Below are 21,642 nucleotides of genomic sequence, written 5' to 3' on the forward strand. Positions count from 1 at the left end.
ATGATTGATTCCCAACTCTGTCATATGGTCCTAAAAATAATTCTCTTATAGGTTCGTTCTGGGATTCCAATGACTTATTTTTGTGTGTGTGTTCTATGGGTTTCAGCAATCTTCCATTGTTGGTGTTTGTTGATCTCTATTCTTTGTGCTTATGCTGTTATCTTTTGTTTGCACTGTGTAGTGTTTCAGCTGTAGATGGTGTGCAGATATTAGAGTTGGTTAGAGAGAAGTGGGTTGGCTCTTTAGATTAGAGGAAGAAGATCAGATAGGGGTTGAAATCATGCTCTGTGGAGATGAAAAAAAGTGTGCTAGAGATGGGCAGGTAACACGAATAGGAGATATGATCCCAAGAGTAGGGTGTAAGTGATGGCATTAATCATACGTAGTCTTCTGGCAAAATAAAGTGCTTTTTGTTAAACTGAAAAAGAGCATTTGGAAATATGTGCTAGTACTTGCTAGTTTATGTGAAAATGTGTCTCACTGAGAAAGGGAAGTGGGTCATGATGTAGCATAGGGTAAGGTATATGACAAGTATAAATAGTAATCTACCAGGGTCACTTATGGACTCCCCATATAATACAGGGAGGGTGCAGCACATCAATGTTTTGTTAATAATACAATATACGTTTTTTTGGTAACACCTGGTTCCCGGCTTTAAAGTACAGTGTCACATGGGAAATAGTGGAAAGGTATCAGAATTCAGGGCCACACCACACTATCCTTCCTCAATGAGCAGTCCCAGATTGAAAACAGGCAACTGGACTGGAGGCCCAAGGTGTTAGGGGATGTGTTTCAAATCAGTAGGACGAATCAAGGAAGTAAATCCTACCAAAAGTACATCACTAAGTAGAAGTAGAGGGAGCTTCTGAGACTTGGTGGTACATTGAGTTCTGGGTTTTAAGTTGGGGGGGGGAGAAGAGGCGTTATGATTTTTTTACAGGAATATATATATTTGTCTGTTATATTCTGACCGGGAGGTAACTAATGTTAACTAGAAGATTCATTCTGGCATCCCGAGAAACAAATATCTGAGAAACATTTTAAATGGAAGCTTTCATGAAAAATGTGTATATATATATATATACATATATATGTATGTATATATATTTCATCAATGAGACCAGTCTTATTGGTTTGAGAGATTAATGACAGTGAACTTTTTGACAGTAGATTTTTTGCTTTTATATATGAAGAAAAAAATATATACACGAGGGAACAGTATAGCATCAAAAAAACACACTTCTGTAGATCGCTAATGTTGCCTCCACACATTATTATATTAATTTCTCTATTCATGTCTTTTATCTAAGACATATCAACTTTTAACCTGATGTTTTTTGGATTATAAAAAATGATCAAATGTCAATAACTTACACCTTTATCCCAAAACACTATAACTCAGTGTTCACCAGAACACAGAATGGAAAAATAAAGAATATTAGGGGGACCCCCACTAAAAATGGGGGGGAAATCTGCTATGTATTTAAATTTTTTCACAAGCCAACCTTATCACCTTCAAAGTACTCTTCATTGCACTTAATACATTTGTCAAATCTGTGATTCCATTCTTGGAAACATTTTTCAAACTCATCTGCTTGGATAGCTGACACCTCCCTCATTTTATTCTTCACATTTTCTACATTGTTAATCGCTGTCCTTTCATGTTCTGCTTCATTTTCAGAAACAAAAAGTTGCCTGGTGCAAGGTCAGGCGGGTAATGTGCATGGGGCAAGAGGGGCATGGTATTTTTTGCCAAAAACAGGTGTACTGAGATGGCTGTGTGAGCAGGTGCATTGTTGTGGTGGCAAAATGTCCCTGTCTGCCACAAATCAGGCTTTTCTTTATCACACAGTTACACATTGCTTCAGAACCTGTAAATAAAAAGCTTGATCAACAGTCTGACTTGTTGGAAAGAAATCCAAATGAACTATGAGTCCACATTTTTCTTCCAATCAGGATGTTGGCTGATGTCCAGAATAAGATTGGTCATCAATCGACATTTCACCTTATTTTTAAACCTCTCATATATTTGGGTTTTTCTATGGTTGTTCTTATAAGATATGTACAATATCACAACAGTTTCTGTGGCATTTGTGCTGAGCAAGAAACAAAATTTCACAGCTACACACTGTTCTCTTAAATCGGCAATGACAAAAAAAAAAAAAAGATGAAGTAAATTGCTTTTACGGGGAAAAAAAATCACTATGACCAGAGAGAGAACATTCCCAGGAAATGCCAGAGAGAACATTCCTAGGAAATGCCACTGGGTGCACTAAGTCAGCGTAAGTTGTTCCATGCTTGCCAGTGGGTAAAATTCATACTATGAAAACTCCCCTCCACCTAGCGCAATTCCGTATTTTTTTGTTTGTTTGTTGGGATGTAATCCATTGTATAGCAATGTTGAGAAATTCCCTGACACAAAAGGGCAGGCGATTTTTCCGTCAGGTGATAGGAGCTCAATATTTTGAAAATTTAAGGTGGATAGACTCCAGTAGATGAAATAGCACCCTCCTCATTTAAAAACTTAACTCATGTATCCAAGAATTAGGTGGACATGAAGATACCAAAATTATGGACCAAGATGAGAACTAACAAATTGAAAACAAAATAAAATCAGAATCCTGGAGGACTCAAGATTCTTGAGTATGCACTGTTGGACCAGAACACTTTGATCCCAATTATCCATTACCGGTCAATGCCCCTACTATATGGACACATATAGATTCACAGTGGTGCCAAGAAGGTGAAAATTACTTCAGACATGGTAGAAAAGTGAAACATACATGACTGATTACTATGCTCAGAAACGCATGCCAAATGTTTCTATACCAGCAACAGTATTGGACCTGATATCAGGAACTGTGGTTTCCAGAATTGGCAGCAATATCTTTTACATGGGACATGAAAAAATATGTTCCTCCTGGAAAAAACTCCTCTTTGCGTCCTGGTTTCAGATCAAGGTGTCAGTGGTGTCATTGACCAGTCACAGCATATTGGACTCTGTTCTAGTTAAGACTTCCATGGACAATTTCAGCACCTCTATATGTATGTGGTTCCATGTACAGTGATTCACCTACCAAATGCCCAATCTTGGTACCACTAACATGAATGTTTTGAGTTCTCCCAGAATGAAGTTTCTGATTTTCCAGCATAAATTACATTGAAATAGTACTAATGGTACCAAAGAATGCCACAGTCCCTTAATACCAAGTTGACATATTCTCATGTTATACATATGCTTATCATAAGACTGCCATAGCCCCGTAAGTATTTATACATATGAAAAAATATATACGTCCACAAAAAAATGTGGTACAGCATTAATATCTTTTTTTAACATTAATCTCTTTATTAAAATTTTAGAAAATGGATAAAATATTTCAACATTCCTACATATTGATGGTGGTATAAAATAATATTTCTATATTATAAAAGGGATGATTCATAATACTTTTTTGGAAATACAAATGTCAGAAGATCAGAAAATTGACTGGAGATTAAAGAATATATTACACTACTAAAGATTAACATAGTTTCTTCATAATTCCCAAAGCTTCTCAGCAATATGGATTCTAATATGCACACTGAAGTTTTGTAGTCAGGCAATCTGTCACCACATTGCATACCTTCATAATTCTTCCCTCCACTGTTAGTTCTTGTATGTTTAATGATGTCTGAGGATTAAGTAAAAGTTATCTTACACTCCTTAGATCAGTGGCTCTCAACTTTCCTAATGCTGTGTCCCTTTAATATTATTCATGTTTTGCTGACCCCCAATCATAAAATTATTTTCCTTCCTACTTCATAACTGTAATTTTGCTACTGCTATGAATCATAGTGTAAATTGTACTGTGCTTTCCAATGGGTTTAAGCAACCTCTGTGAAAGGGTTGTTGGACCCCCAAAGGGGTCGTGACCCACAGGTTGAGAAATACTGCCTTAGTTTCATATGGTTTCACCCTAACTATAAATTTTCATGTTGATTGAGATTTTAGGAATGAGTACAGACTTTCCCACATTCCTTATATCCTAAGGCCTCTTTCCACTGTGAATTCTTGTATGTTTAGATAGATTACCAGCTTGAGTAAAAGTTCTCCCACATTCCTTATATTCCTAAGGCCTCTCTCCACTATGAATTCTCATATGTACTTTGAGGTGCGAGGACTTAGTAAAAGTTCTCCCAAATTCCTTGCATTTATAAAGTCTCTCTCTGTTGTGAATTCTCATATGTTTAGTGAGACTACTAGATTGAATAAAAGCCCTCTCACGTTCCCTACATTCATAAAGTCTCTCCACTATGAATTCTGATATGCACTTTGAAGAGTGTGGATTTAGTAAAAGTTCTCCCCCATGCCTTGCATTCAAAAGGTCTCTCTACACTGTGAATTCTCATATGTTGAGTGAGCTGTGAGGATGTAGTATAAGTTCTCTCACATTCCTTACATACATAAGGCCTCTCTCCACTGTGAATTCTCATATGTTTAGTGAGATTACCAGATTGAAAAAAAGTTCTCTCACATTCCTTACATTCATAAGGCATCTCTCCACTGTGAATTCTCATATGAAGTTTGAGGTGTGTGGATTTAGTAAAAGTTCTCCCACATGCTTTGCATTCAAAAGGTCTCTCTGTACTGTGAATGCTCATATGTTGAGTGAGCTGTGAGGATGTAGTGTAAGTTTTCTCACATTCCTTACATTCAAAGGTCCTCACTCTATTCAGAGAAGTCATATTTCTAGTGAAATGTGAAAGTTTAAAAGCTTTAGTACATTCCATACAATCACAAAGCTTCTCTCAGCTCTGCATTGTCATGTGTTGAAAGAGGCATTTGAATTGAGTAAATGCCTTCCCAAATGCTTCCATTCAAAAGATTTAGCTCCACTGGACATTCCCATGTCATTTGTGAGTGTTAAAGGCTCTCCAAAGATTTTACAACAGACTTTATATTGATTGCATTTGTTTCCTGCTATAAATTCTACTGGAGTGTATATATTGTTTTTTCCACAAGTCCTAAATTGGTCATCACTGAATGAAGTGTCAAATTGCTTGCTATGCTCTAGTGAAGAAAAATCCTTGGATGACTTTCCATACTAAAGACATTCCATGGAATATAAATATCCTGACCTTTTAAATTTAGAAATAATTAAAATCTGACTGGAGAACTCATCAATAATATTTTCCTTATACATTCTATTCAATGCCAAATATATTGTTAAAACAAGAGGTTGAAAAGAATTTTTTTACATTTCATCATTAACATAGGTAGTAAATAGTTTTCTCTCTCAAATGTCTAGTAAAACATAAATTATAAAATATGAGTCTGATACAACTACAGCTGTCACTAGGTTAATGAAATGGGTAGCGATTATATATCTTATATACTCGAGTTTCTTCAGCACAATTTTTTATGCTAAAAAAGCCCCCCAGTATTTTTGTGGAAAAATTGGGTGCCTCAGCTTATACTTGAGTATATACAGTAACTAGATATAAAATATATTTCAAATACTTATAATTCACATAGATCAAAAGTGTATAGTGGCAGTAAGGTTAACAAATATTATTACTGATAGAAGGACACACACACACACATATAGATATGCAATAAAATATTTGTGGTCTACTATTAAGGTAAATGTTGAAAATATGAATAAACAGAGTGGAATTTCTTTAGCCAAAATTGGCTCAAAGTAATATATATATATATATATATATATATATATATATATATATATATATATATATATATACACACACACACACACACACACACCATATTAAATGAAGGGGGAAGTGCAGAGTGGAGACCCAAGGCCCAAGTGTCGGCCAATGAAGATCCCCTCATAGAGGGGTTTAGGAGAGGAGATGGGTTAATTAGGGTGCGAGGTAGTACCGATGAAGAACACAGCTTTCCCCCAGATCCTGGATGCTTCCTCCCCCCAATTACCATGATCCGAATTCTACCTTGCAGGGCTGGATAGGGCAGAGGCTGTACACTGGTACATATGAGGGCTGGAGGCACAGGGAATCCAGGGTGGATGATACCTTCAGGACCAAGGGTGTGAGGGGCGATGCTGGGAGAGTGGAGAGTGAGTGGGTTGGAAAGGGGGAACTGATTACAAGGATCCATGTGACCTCTTCCCTGGGAGAGGGACAGCAGAGAAGGGGGGAAGGGAGACTCCGGATAGGGCAAGATATGACAAAATAACGATGTATAAATTACCAAGGGCACATGAGGGAGGGGGGAGAGGGGAGGGAGGGGAAAAAAAAAGAGGACCTGATGCAAAGGGCTTAAGTGGAGAGCAAATGCTTTGAGAATGATTGGGGTAGGGAATGTATGGATGTGCTTTATACAATTGATGTATGTATATGTATGGATTGTGATAAGAGTTGTATGAGTCCCTAATAAAATGTAAAAAACGAAAAGAGGAGAAAAAAAATGATTAGGGCAAAGACTGTACAGATGTGCTTTATACAACTGATGTATGTATATGTATGAACTGTGATAAGAGTTGTATGAGCCCCTAATAAGTTGTTAAAAAAACAAAAAAAACAAAGTAATATATACAGGATATAACAATATGATGTATTACACATAGGTATTTCATCGAAATATTAAGTGTATATTGAAATATAAACTGCAATTATATCATTCTAGTCATAGTGGCCCTATAACATAGAAAAGAAATCTCATTTTCATGAGAATAGTGTCATATTTATCATAGAGTGTTGCTGATATGTGACATCCACAGTCCTTGCAGTTACATGCCAAATGCTTAATCCAATGCACCATCAGGGTTATTTTTCTGTGTCTGTATGTATATATTATATAAACATACATTTTACATGCATCTACTATTATTTAAGGTGAGAATAAAAATGTTGTGGAAAATTCTATTAGTTACAATGTTTTGGATGACTCAACTGTCTCAAAATGCCCTTTGATTGAGTTGATTCTCAGATCTACCTTACAGGACCATGTAGAAACTCCCCTGTAGTTTCCTGAGACTATAGCTTTTTACGAGACTAGAAGGCCTTATTTTACTTGTATGTAATGACTGGTGGTTTAGGATTGCTGACCTTGTGGTTAGCAGGGCAATGAGTAACCCATGTATGAAGTGAATTAAGTATTGGGCTGGTAAGTGATGGTGCTGTGGAACAAACAAACCTGATATCCATACATCAGAGGAGGTGATCTACTTCCAGAAACATTAACATATTCAAAACATACTATGTAGAATTCCACTTTATAATACTTTGTCACGATGATTTCAAATGTATAAAAAAGCAGTGGGTGAGTATGTGTAAATGGTTTGTTGATTGTGCACAGATGGTTGTTTTATATATCATAAAGCACCTGGTTTTTAAATATGTATAATACATATATTAAAACATATATTAACATGTATATATGTAATATATGTTTTTATTAGATGATTTGACAATTTTGGCTCATAGTGACTAATCTGTAAGAATTAAAGGAGATCACCAAAATATTTCTTCCACAGAATCATTGGAAGTTCTGAATTGCCACATTTTGCATTATTAACTGGATAATTAATCATCTGTAGTACATTTACTTAAAATTCCAAGATATTTGATTCAGCCTTTTTCTTTGTACATGTATTTAAATTGCATAATATGCCATTTAAACTGTATCCTGAAGCACTGTTTTCTATGAAGTAAATTATACTCACCTCAAACGTGGATTGTAGGTGTTATCCTGCTGTATACGGCCAGGAAATTCACAGAATTTTGTAATATGGAGGCACTTGTGTCATTTTTCAAAAATGTTACCATTACATCTTCAGGGGGTAGGTTTTCTGAATCATTTACATTACAAGCAGAACCAATTACGTAAGTTGGAATTCATAGCATGAAACAAAACTTAAAAGCATTAAACACAGGTAGTTGTGAGACAAGAAATTGGGTCACAGTTTGTTCCTTCAATATTTTGGCAATGCACATAATCTAATTGACAAGTAAATTCATCCTTGAAGATTAACAGGAATAGTTGTAACATATATAGCTGTCATTAAAAGATCAAATTAAAAATAATAGTGGACACAAGGCAGATATAATATTAATGATAAAAAGGGAATCTTCCTTTTCTTTTTTAATCTTTCATGAACATAGGTGTATTATTATGCCTACAGGTAAAAATCAAAGACACACATGCATAATTATCTTCTTAGTCAAATGGGACTTTTTTCTAACTGTTTTATCAAATGCAATATCTTCTATTATAATATAGTCAATGTTTTCTACACACAGTGGGTCTAGAAGAATGTTCTGTACTCTACTGAAGCATTTCTCTTACTAGTCTGAGACAACAAAATTAGTCTTACCAACATGGTGCCCACCATGGAAAAAAGAGGATAGTATTAACCAATTAACGTAAACCTGAAACTAATTTAATACTTTGATTTTCAACATTTCAGGAAATAGGCAGTGGTGAATTATTTGCAAATAAATTGCCTTTTTTTTACATTTTATTAGGGGCTCATACAACTCTTATCACAATCCATATATATACATACATCAATTGTATAAAGCACATCTGAACATTCTTTGCCCTAATCAATTTCAAAGCATTTGCTCTCCACTTAAGCCCTTTGCATCAGGTCCTCTTTTCCCCCCCCTCCCTACCCGCTGGCCCCTCCCTCATGAGCCCTTGATGATTTATAGATTGTTATTTTGTCATATCTTGCCTTATCCGGACTCTCCCTTCCCCACCCCTTCTCTGCCGTCCGTCTCCCAGGGAGGAGGTCACATGTGAATCCTTGTAATGGGTTCCCCAAATTACCATTTTTTCCCCTTAAACATTTAACCAACCCAGTAAAGCTTTGGTGGAATCTATGGTACACATTGTTCTCCTAACTGCAACATCAGGAGTTTGATACCATAACCCTGCTCCATAGGAGAAAGATGAGGCTTTGATTATCTTTCAACTACTGGGGTTCTTCTTCTGGCACTGTATTAGATAAAACTCCACTATGATTCACATGTTTTTGAAAGATTTATATTCCAGAAGTGAAACAACTCTTCCTTACTACTAGTCTGCTCAGTTTGGAAGTTCCACAGGCATCTGTTTACCATGGGTAATCCTGGTAGTAGTTGAAATACATCTTGGGTAGCTTCCAGCATAACAACATACAAGTTTTGACAGTGACAAACTGACAAAGTGGTGACAGACTGCATTACATACAGATTTGTGATCACAGAAAACCTAGGACATAATTGTTCCACAGAATATTTAACCAGGCATTCCTATCCCTTTGACCACTGAATGGGGCAACAACTATGTATATTTGATAAATATATAAAGAATTAACTAGGCTCTCTGCTCCTCCTCGTGCGACAGATAGCCGCCTCTCCCGTTCCCGTGCAGTCCCAGCCGCATCACCAAGACACAATGGTGAAGGTTGGAGTGAACGGATTCGGCCGCATTGGGCGCCTGGCCACCAGGGCTGCTTTCAATTCTGGCAAAGTGGATATTGTGCCATCAATGAGCCCTTCATTGATCTGAACTACATGGTCTACATGTAGCAATATGATTCCACCCATGGCAAGTTCAATGGCACTGTCAAGGCTGAGGATGGGAAGCTTATTGTCAATGGGAAGGCCATCTCCAGGAATGAGACCCCGCCCACATCAAGTGGGGTGAGGCCAATGCTGAGTATGTCATAGAGTCCACCGGTGTCTTCACCACCATGGAGAAGGCTGGGCCTCACGTGAGGGGCAGTGCCAAAAGGGTGATCATCTCTGCCCCTTCTGCTGATGCCCCCATGTTTGTGATGGGCGTGAACCACGAGAAATACAACTCCCTCAAGATTGTCAGCAATGCCTCCTGCACCACCAACTGCTTAGTCCCCCTGGCCAAGGTCATCCAGGGCAATTTTGGCATCGTGGAAGGACTCATGACCACAGTCCACCCAAAAGACCGTGGATGGCCTCTCTGGGAAACTCTGGCGCGATGGTCATGGGGCTGCCCAGAACATCATCCCTGCATCTACTGGCGCTGCCAAGGCTGTGAGCAAGGTTATCCTGGAACTGAATGGGAAACTGACTGGCATGGCCTTCTGTGTCCCCACCCCTAATGTGTCCGTCGTGGATCTTACCTGTCGTCTGAAGAAATCTGCCAAGTGCGATGACATCAAGAAGGTTGTGAAGCAGGCATCTGATGGTCCCCTAAAGGGCATCCTGGGCTACACTGAGGACCAGGCTGTCTCCTGTGACTTCAACAGTGACACCCACTCTTCCACCTTTGATGCTGGGGCTGGCATTGCCCTCAACACCCACTTTGTAAAGCTCATTTCCTGGTATGACAATGAATTTGGCTACAGCAACAGGGTGGTGGACCTCATGGTCCACATGGCCTCCAAGGAGTAAGAGCCCCTCTGGACCAGCAGCCTCAGCAACAGCACTAGAGGAAGAGAGGCTCTCATTTGCTGGGGAGTCTTTGCCCCCAATTCAATCCCTTAACATACTAAGAATATAACATCCGAACCTCCTGAAGGAAGGGGAGGGGCTTAGAGAGCCCGACCTTGTCATGCACCATCAATAAAGTACACTGTACCCAGAAAAAAAATAATTAACTAGAAATAATGAAGCTATTCTTACCCACTATAGCTAGGTTTGTGAAGGTCTCCACCATCACATCTCTGTAGAGTTGCTTCTGGGAAACATCAGCAATGCCCATTCTTCTGTGGTAAAATCCACAGCCACATCCTCAACAGTCACTAAGTCCTAAAAGAGCCCACACAATCTCTTTCATCTGAGGACTAAGTATTCAAATATGTGTGGAAAGAAAGATGAGGCTTATAATTTTGAAGTTCTTTCATTTTATCGTGATTTGACACATGATTATGGGTTCTATAGGGTCTACCTTTGGGTTTTCCCATTATTCTCATTCTCTAACAACATACATTCAGTTATCCAAAGATTTCTTCTCATCTCATAGACTTATCAATATGAATAATCTTCAATATGTTTGTGAAAAACTTCCATCACCTTTAATTCCAATTTTTCCTATTCATTTTTGTGAAGTCTCCTCAAGTTTATAACATAGTAAACTCATCACTTCCTACTTAGCATGTTCAATTTCAGACTATTTTCTAATACAAGATTTTATAATAATTCAGAAATTCTTTATTATAATCAACATATTCCTTATCATAGCCTCTCTCTCTTTCTCTTATATAGGGGAGTGGAAACAAATTCCACAGTGACAAGTAAAATGTACCTACAATATTTTTTAAACTAAATGAATGTTGAATTATTAATAATTAACAAATACTGTAAGACTGGCATAGTATTTGTTTGTTTGCTTGTTTTTTTGCCTCAACAACCATTTACAGGAAATAGCATATGATCAAAAACAGAGAGAATTGAACACATAATTAAAATGGCTTCTTAAGTATTTGGGAAAAATATGTCATCAGTAATTGACTGTGTATCAATGAGTATGTTTACACAAACACATGCAATACTGCAAATGGTCTATGGTCCCAAATTTGCAAAACAAGTACTTGTCTACAAACTGGTGGTTATCCAAATGGTGGCAAATTCCAAAGAAGAAATAGTTAAATAGAATGAAAATTTAAAACATTATTATCAAACTAATGTAAAATTCTACTGAAAATAACCCAAAAAACAGCTGCAATTGTAGATAAATGGAACTTCCAGAGACTAAAGAAGAATTGAGTAGAACTTCTAGAATTACAAAATTTTGATATTATGGATGATATCAAATAGTTTCTGTAAAATAATTCTGTAAACTAATATCATTAAAATGTTGGTTTTCACTGTGCCATAACATTGGAAATAAGCAAAAGGAAGATAAAGAAATCAAGGGCAAACCATTGGAGAATGAATAACTCTCTACTGCAAAAGGAGAATGTACTGGCTCAGATCAGAGATGAAATTAGGAAATTCCTAGAAACCAACGAGAATGAAAACACGACATACCAAAACTTATGGGACAGAGCAAAGGCAGTCATCAGAGGAAGTCTCATAGCATTACATGCACACATAAAGGAGGAGAGGTTTATGATTGATACACTGATACAAAATTTACAGCAACTAGAGTGGGGTTAGCAAGAAAATCCAACTAAAAGAAAAAGAAAAGAAATAAGAATTAGATCTGAGATCCAGAAGAGAGAAAATAAGAAAACTATGGGGGGGAAATCAATGCTTCTAAAAATTGGTTCTTCGAGTGGATGGACCAAATTGACAAACCTCTCGTGAATTTGACCAAAGAAAGGAAGGAACACATCAGAATAGCAAGTAAGAGGGATGAAAGAGGGAGTATTACAACGGACCACAGTGAAATCAAAAGGATAATCACACAGTAATATGAAGAACTGTACTCCAATGAATTTAAAAACTTGGAAGACATGGATGAATTCTTGGAAAAACAATCCCTCCCTAGATTATTCACAATGGCCATCAAGAACCTCAACACACCCATATCAATAGACAAAGTATATCAAAGAATTATGAACCAAGGCCATCAAAGAATTATGAACCAAGAAGACACTGGGACCAGACGGATTCACTGGTGAATTCTATCAAGCATTCAGGGAAGAATTGACACCAATCCTACACAAAGTCTTCCTGACCATAGAAAAAGATAGCAAACTTCCAAATTCCTTCTATGAAGGTAGTATAACTTTGATACCTAAACTGGACAAGGATCCCACAAGAATTGAGAACTACAGACCAATTTCCCTAATGAATATCAATGCAAAAATCCTAACAAAATACTATCCAAGAGAATACAAAAATATATAAAACAAATAATTCACCATGACCAAGTGGGATTCATACCAGGGATGCAGGGATGGTTCAACATACGAAAGACCATTAGTATTATTCATCACAATGAAACGAAGAAATATAAGAACCACATGATATTATCAACAGATGCAGAAAAAGCATTCTACAACATCCAACACCAATTCATGTTTAAGACACTCAAGAAGATAGGAATGGAAGGAAAATGCCTCAATATAATACAAACTATATATGAAAAACCAACAGTCAATGTGGTAGTCAATGGAGAAAAGACAAGATCAATTCTTCTGAAAAAGGGGACTAGACAAGGTGTCCCCTGTCCCCACTTCTATTTAACATTGTGCTGGGGGTACTAACTAACAATATAAGGCAAAGAAAGGACATCAAAGGTATTCATCTGGGGAAGGAAGTGAAACTATCGTTATTCGCAGATATGATTTTATATATGGAAAATCCTAAAAGTTCCACAAGAGGAGTACTGGAAACAATATGGCAGAGTAGCAGGTTACAAGATCAACAAACAGAAGTCTAATGCAATACTATACACATTGGACAAGGACACAGAGGAGAAGATCAAAAAGGAGGTACTCTTCATAAGAGCCAAACATAAATTGAAATATCTAGGGATATACTTGACTCAAAAAACAAAAGACATGTATGAGGAAAACTACAAAACACTATTAAAAGAAACCAGGGACAACCTCAACAAATGGAAGGAGATCCCATGCTCGTGGATCGACAGACTCAATATTGCATAAATGTCAATTCTACCCAAAGCACTATATAAGTTCAATGTTATCCTGATCCAAATTCCAGCATCTTTCTTCAAAGAGTTGGACAAACAGATTACCAACTTCATATGGAGAGGGAAGAAACCTAGAATTAGCAGAGAAACTCTTCAAGAAGAAGGAGCAAGTTGAAGGGATTGCTTTACCCGACTTTAACACCTACTACACAGTCACAGTGGTCAAAAGAGTGTGGTATTGGTATAACGATAGATATTCAGAACAATGGAAAAGGACTGAAAACCCAGAAATAAAATCATCAGCATACAGACAACTGATCTTTGATAAGGGACCCAAAAGTATCAAATGGGAAGCGGATGTCCTCTTCAATTCATGGTGCTGGAAAAAATGGATACATAGCTGCAGAAAAATGAAGAAACACCTTTACCTCACTGCATGCATAAGAATAAACTCAAGGTGGATCACAGACCTTGAGGTAAAACCCCAAACTATTAGGGCCTTCAATGAGGGAATTGGGACGAACCTGAGAACCTTGGCACAGGGATTACATAGGCTGTTGGAAATCGGGAAGGACACCAACACGGAGGAGGCACAAATTGACCAATGGGACATACTAAAAATAAAACACTTATGTATATCGAAAGAATTCACCAAGAGAGTAATACGAGAGACTACAGAATGGGAAAACATCTTTAGCAATGACACATCAGCCAAAGGCATTACTAAAATCTACAATACACTGTTAAACTACAAGAAAAAAACCATTTGTCTATCAGAAGGTGAGCAAATGACCTGAGCAGGAGTTTCTCAAGGGCAGAAATCCAAATGGCCAATAAATATATGAGAAAATGTTCCAGAACTCTAGCCATAAGAGAAATGCCAATTAAAACAACTATGAGATACCACCCTCCAATATTGCCCAATTCAAGAAATCAGAAAGTAACAAGTGTTGGAGGGGATGCGGAGAGATAGGAACTCTTGTCCCCTGCTGGTGGACCTGTAGGTATGTACAACCACAGCCAGATTATCTTTGCCCTAATGTTCATTGCGGCACAGTTCATAATTGCAAGGAGTTGGAAACAACCGAAATTCCCATCAAAGACGAATGGATTTAAAATCTCTGGTACATACATACAATGGAGTATTACGTACCCCTAAAAAGCAATGATGAACGCATGAAGCACATCATCACATGGGAAGAACTGGAGGAAATTATGATAAGTGAAGTAAGCCAAGCACAAAAGGACAAGTACTACATGAGTTCACTGAGGTAAGCTTAAAAAAAAAATTCAAAAGGGGCATAGGGAAGAAGATGCTGTATACATACATCCCTGAGGTGAGGTCCGGGTAATATGTCAGGAGCCAGACTAAACTCAGGGATACATATGGGATACATATGGTAACCCGTTAAAAGGGAGGATAGAAAAAGGTATGGGTAGCCGGGGGAACCGGGCACTAACCCACACAGGGGGAGGGTGTTGATTGTGTTTCCACAGGGAAAGAGAGACAAGACTTCAACCCGGAGCTCCAAGACAAGAACGCAACACACTGACATGAAGCACCGAACCAATAGAGAGGCCTGTGGGGCCGGTCCCATTACCAACTAAGTGGACGGCACCACCCTCCCCCAAAGAAGAATCCATTTCAGAGGACAGCACTGACGCTACAGCTCAAGAAGAGGGGAAGAGGGACTGGTCTGGTCAGAGCACACAGGAGCCAACGAGGGGGTATAGGGGAAGAAAAAGAAGAGTGACGCACATCCTGGCTCACCAAGCCCTGAGGACAATGTTGCTGCTCAGAAAAGCAATGCACAGAGATGACCATAGGGCTGGCCCCACTGTGGGACACAGCGTTCCTCATTGACCCATAGCACCATTGGGGACAACACTAGAGACACACAGTGAGAATTATGCCCACTATGAGCCCACCATGCTGAAGCCAGCCCTGGGGCCATGCAGCAGAGCAGCAGGGGAAGCAGAGCAATGAAGTCCCCAGGGATAGAGGCGGTGCCAGGATATGGCACCCCATCAGACTTGACTGGAAAGCACCTGTGAAGGAAAACAGACAGACCCTGAACTATTCATACGTTTGTGTGTTTGTTGTTGTTGTTGTAGCTATTGTTTTACTTTCTGTTGTTGCTTCATGGTACTCAATATTGTGATAGTACATAGCATGTCTACCTGGAAGGGATAGGCGGAATAAACAAGCCAGAAGAGAAAACAAGAGGATGACAATTCCAAGAGGACATGGAGGTAGGGGTGGTGGGGGAAAGGAAGAGGGTGTTAACAAGACCAGGGACAAGGGAATAACAAGTGATCCAAAATCAGTCTCAAGGAGGGTGTGGGACGTCTGGCAGGGCTGGATCAAGAGCAATGTAACCGAGAGGAATTCCTAAAACCCAAATGAAGACAGAACACGATAGTGGGACAAGAGGAAAGCACAAACAGAGGAAAGAACTAGGAGGCAAAGGGTAGTCATAGAGATTTAAATACAGACACATAAAGATGTAAATATATTTATATAAGAAGAGGGGGGAATAGATCTATGTACATATATTTATAGGTTTAGTATTAAGGAAACAAATGGACAGCTCAAGTATTCCCTCAAGACAAGAACACTTTGTTCTAAAATTCAGCAGTCTGAGGTGCTCACCTGCCTGGCACGATCGCTGATGACAATGGGTGCACAGGCAAATGTGGTGAAGAAAGCTGATGGTGCCTGGCTATCAAATGATATAGCACCAGGGGTCTTAAAGGCTTGAAGACAATCAGGCGACCATCTAGCCAAGACACAACAAAGCCCACAAGGAAGAAGCACACCAGCTTAACCCAACACAAACGCTGAAGACAAAGCAGGTGCATGGGCAAGTGCGGTGAAGAAACCTGATGGTGTCCAGTTGTCAAAATATATAGAATCTGGGGTCCCATAGGCTGGAAGATAAACAAGGGGCCTTCTAACTGAAAAACAACAAAGCCCACAAGGAAAATGCACACCAGCCTGTGAGATGACAAGGCATTGAAGGGATCAGGTATCAGGCATCAAAGACAAAAAAAAATCATAGCATTTTGAATGAGGGGGAGTGCAGAGTGGGGACTCAGGGCCCATCTGGGGGAAATTGGACATCCTCTTGCAGAAGGGCTGTGGGAAAGTGATGAACTAGTCAAAGTGTAGTGTAGTAACGATGAAACATACAATTTTCCTCTGGTTCTTGAATGCTTTCTCCTCCCCCTTCCCCCCCCCCACTATCATGATCCCAATTCTACCTTACATAACTGGCTGGACAGGGAGAGGTACACTGACATGGATAGGAACTGGAAATATGGGGAATCCAGGACAGATGAGCCCCTTAGGAACAGTGGTGAGTGGCGATATCGGGAGGGTGGAGGGAGGGTGAGGGAGAAACGGGAAACAGATGACAAGGTCTATATGCAACCTCCTCCCTGGAGGATGGACAGAAGAGAACTGGGCGAGGAAGACGTCGGATGGTGTAAGATATGATAAAATAATAATTATTTATAAATTATCAAGGGGTAGAGGTGAGGGAGGGGAAAATGAGGAACTGATACCAAGGGCTCAAGTAGAAAGCAGGTGTTTTGAGAATGATGATGGCAACATATATACGAATGTGCTGGACACAAATGATGTTACATATAGATTGTAAAAAGAGTTGTATGAGCCCCTAATAAAACAATTTTAAAAATAAATAAAAAACCATTTTAAATGTTGGTCTGTTTTATTGTAATTATAGTAATCATTACATTAGGGGAAAAAGCAAGTAATTCAGGCAGAAAAACAAAATGTCATGTAATTTAAAAACAGGAATTACACTATTTGAAAAGTGTTAAAATATTCTGATTAAATAGATATATGGAGAACATGGTATCAGGATTACATGTAATCACTTTAAGAGCCTGTGAAGTACAAAGAAATATTTCTTGCTGAAAGTTATGAGAATGTGAAGAAATTACTAATGAAGATAAAAGATGATAGCACTGAGAATTGATTACAGCCCAGAAAAATGAAAAAAAATCCATACAAATAATTTAACAAGCTACATCCTAACAAGTTTGAGCACAATTTGAAATCAAGATTAATATTTCACTTAGATTCATAATCAATATCCTTAGAAACAGCAGTCAAGAAATCAAAACATATTTTATTGGGCTATCTTCTGCAAAAGACCTATGTAAAGTGTTGAAATCAAAGATATCACTTTGGGACTAAAGTGAGCTTGACTCAAGCCATGATATTTTCAACACCCCATATGCATTTTAATGGACACTTACTAACAAACATGTAAATTAATTCCTTTGAATGTTGTGGTACTGGTGCTGAATATTGACTATTCCACAGACAGCATGAAGAATGAACAAATCTCCCTTGGAAGATGGAGCAGTGGTGGCACACTGAACTGCCAACTGCTAGGTCAGTAGTTTGAAACTGCCAGCCACTTCACTAAAGAAAGACAAGGTGCTCTATGACTGTACAAAGTTACAGTGTAAGAAACCTCCAGGACAGTTTGACCCCCAACTTTAAGGGTACTGTAATTTGGAGTCATTTCTATGGCTGAGTTTGTATATTTTGTTTTTGGTGTCTTGGAAGAAATGCAGGACCAATCCTATGAAAAAGCAAAGATGATGAGGTAGAATCACCCATACATGGGATATGTTACAGGAAAGGAATCGACTGAAGGAAAAGGAAAAATTGCTATTTAAGTCAAGAAAAAAATGGAACTACCTTCAATGGCTGTACTTGAACAATAGCACAATATTGGAGTGAATTTATTTCGAGCATGATGAATATAGTGCAAGGCTAGGCAGGGTTTCCTTCTGTTGTACTGAAGGGCATCATCAGTGAGGAATGCTTCTATAAAGCTTACCATAACCATAAATAAAAATAAGGAGTAAGAAATTTCTACTTTATGATCAACTGGACACATTGTCATCAGACTCATTACTTTGATGAGGCCATTAGAGGTGTGTCCCCAAACAGTGTAAGATTTCAATCTATCACCTGTAGAACTCTAATGAAAATGTTCCACTGCCTGAAGGGAATAAAGAAAACCATAGTGATGAAGCAAGGGTGACTCTGGATGCGCTAAGAACTCATGTCCTTTAATTGAGCTTCATATTTACACTCTTCTCAGAAAGTTCTATTGCCCATCTCAAAGAACCAAGCCCCAAACTGGAATGTTGACACCTTATAAAACTAGCCCCAAATATCAAAAGGAAGATCATCAGAGTAATCCAATACTTGAGACCACATATGCATCTGATAGCAATAGAATGCTTTATAAAGCTTAGGCTCTTGCCCCCTCCCCCTCTAATGCTTTTACCTTATGGTATAACTTCAGGTCTTGGGGCATAGAATTCCCAACAATTCCAGTCCAACCTGACTCTGTGAAATGCAAATACCCTAGGTCTCTGTAGTACTTCACCATTTTTGTAGCTCAATCCTCTTGAAATCAAACTAACTGTACTCTAAATAAAAAGCAGAGACACTGGGAATACTGGAGTCAGGCAAATAAATTTGGTTCACACCCAGTCAGAAGTTGAAATCCTTTGTGATGCCTGAAATTTCAAGACAGTAGTCCCGGGTTTCTAGCTTCCTAGAGTAGCTTAGATTTTTTTTTTCTGTGTGGCAAATCTGCTACCTGAAACAGAAGAGAGTGTGGACTTAGGCATGTGAGGTTCTTGACCTGCACTTCTTGCTCTAAGTAGTGATCACCTGCCCCACTTAACTGAAGGCCATGGTCCAATCTGAGGGAGTTTATATTAAAAACAGCTCACCATATCCTTAGAGAGCACATTACTCCATTTTTCAGGGCTGCTTCATTGGCAGTCATGTCAGAGGAGGAGGTATTTCTAAGTCTCAGGGGATGAATGGATTTGAGGTCTCCCCAAAATGGCAAGTGTGAACTTGGATTACTGTATAGACTTGGGAGTTTACTGCTTAAGTTGAGGACTGACCTATACTGTGAATCGCTGGCTTCAAAGAGAAACCCAACCACTTTCATTTGGTATCACAATAGATGAATTTTCAGGACAAATATATGTTTCAGTCCAAATCAATAAACTCATTGTGACAATATTTTTGTTAATTTGTTTCCTTGCCATTACAACATGTGCAAATTACTTTAAAATAATTTAGATAATTATCATATGAGATCAATGCATTTGTTGCTGTAATTTTTTGTACATCTTTGCATCAATAATTATTCTTTTCATCTCTATTTTATTTCAATGATCTTTTTCCTGATTATTTAACTATAACACCTACATCCCCTTGATTTACAGAAATCTGGGAAAATTTATAAATATATTTCCCTAATATCGTAATTATTATTTAAACAATAAGGAATTGATTCTATTCATTTTGAGTAACAGTCACACCTTATTCCTGTTTCTTATTTCCCCACTACCACATTCAGATAATTCCTATTCTTTTATTTTTTATTTCAAAGTAAATATTTCTCTACCCTAACTTTGGCATGATTTCAAGTTCAATGCCTCATCATTTTATATATTTTCTTTCATTTTGATAATTCCTCTAATGTCATTATTCACATTTAATATATATCTTTACACATAATGTTTAATGTTAAAGTGGAAGTATTAAAGATATAAATAACCTCAAGCCCCACTGAAGATAAATATTGTTTTTCATAAGATATCTAATTTAAAGAAGTTGTGTGAGTCTGGGTCGACTAGAGAAACAAATTCATAGACCAAAGTATATAAGAAAGTGATTCATTCAAAAAAGTGATTTATATACAAGAGCAATTGAATATTGAGAAAACGTCCCAGCTCAGTCCACATCAATCTCCAATCAAGTACAATACCAATCTCTAAAGTCTTCTTCAGTCTTATGAAATACATGCAGTGATGCTAAATGCAGAAGGATCACAGGCCAGTGGGTTGGAAGTCTTGTGGCTCCAGTGAAGTTATAAGCATCTCAGCGCAGGCAGAGGTCTCTATGTGGCTTCTCTGGCTCCACAGTCTGCTTGAAGCAGGGTAGGTCCATGTGGCTTCTCCAGCTTCCAGGGTGTAGTGCAATGTGTCTTGTCAGTAGAGCATCTCTCGGGGAGTGAGATGAGAGAGAGAAGTGTATGCCACCTCCAAGGAGGAAAAACAGGAGTTCCAGAGTTTTGAGGAGAAGGCCATACTCACACAGAGTCCTCTTTGGTTATAGCTTGATTGACAGGCCAGACTTCACCGCTTCATTTGTAATCCTCTCAAATTGACACCAGATAATGTAACTATCACAGAAGTGATATTTTATTAAGGAAGTTTTTACCAGACCACACTCCATCCACCTCAGTCCATAACCCTTGGCATGGTTGGATAAAGTGATAAAATGAATCATGCTAATCTATGACATTCCAACCCATCTGAGCTCTTCCTCAAACTTTATCAGCTTGCATTTCCTTGAGTAAAATAATCTAGTAAGTGTTAAGAAATGACTAAGGTTGGGGGAGTCCATTATAGGCCCACAGTAATATGCACAGCAGAGTGTGTTAATCAGTGAAAGTTCCTTTTGAAGTGGACAACAAGACACAGAGGGACATGAACAGCAAATTCTAGTGGTGACTTGGTCAATGCAGAGACAGCCGTAACTAGGAAACAGGCCCAGAGGGATGTTTATTTCCTCCTCTCTGCAGCTCTGGTGTTTAAGGATGCCCAATGATAAAGCCTTTGAAAAGAATGCACCCTACACTCAAGGAATGCCAAATTGTAGGCAAATGGATGATGACAAGAGCCAAGGTGTAGGCAGAAGCTTTAAGGTACATGAGACGGATCAATGAAAGAGATGACTTATCTTCCATTTTTTCATCTTTGCCCAGAGCACGGGTTTCAAGCTCTCTAAATAATGTTAACTGATGAAAAGCAACACAAACTGTTGGAGAGGGCTTATTTGCTTGTATCCTAGGATGTCCCATCCATACAGTTGGGCTTCTAGGAAGAGGGTGGATAGCTAGTGTGTGGCCATGAGCTTGTAAAACATGCTCCACCAGCAGGCTGAAGGGGTAGGAAAACAAAATGAGTGTTGAGGGAAAAGGCTGTGCTGTGATAAAGTGGGGGAGGCAGAAGCCTGAGTGGCTAGT

The sequence above is a fragment of the Tenrec ecaudatus genome, chromosome 15 (genome assembly GCF_050624435.1).
Source record: "Tenrec ecaudatus isolate mTenEca1 chromosome 15, mTenEca1.hap1, whole genome shotgun sequence".
Classification (NCBI taxonomy): domain Eukaryota; kingdom Metazoa; phylum Chordata; class Mammalia; order Afrosoricida; family Tenrecidae; genus Tenrec; species Tenrec ecaudatus.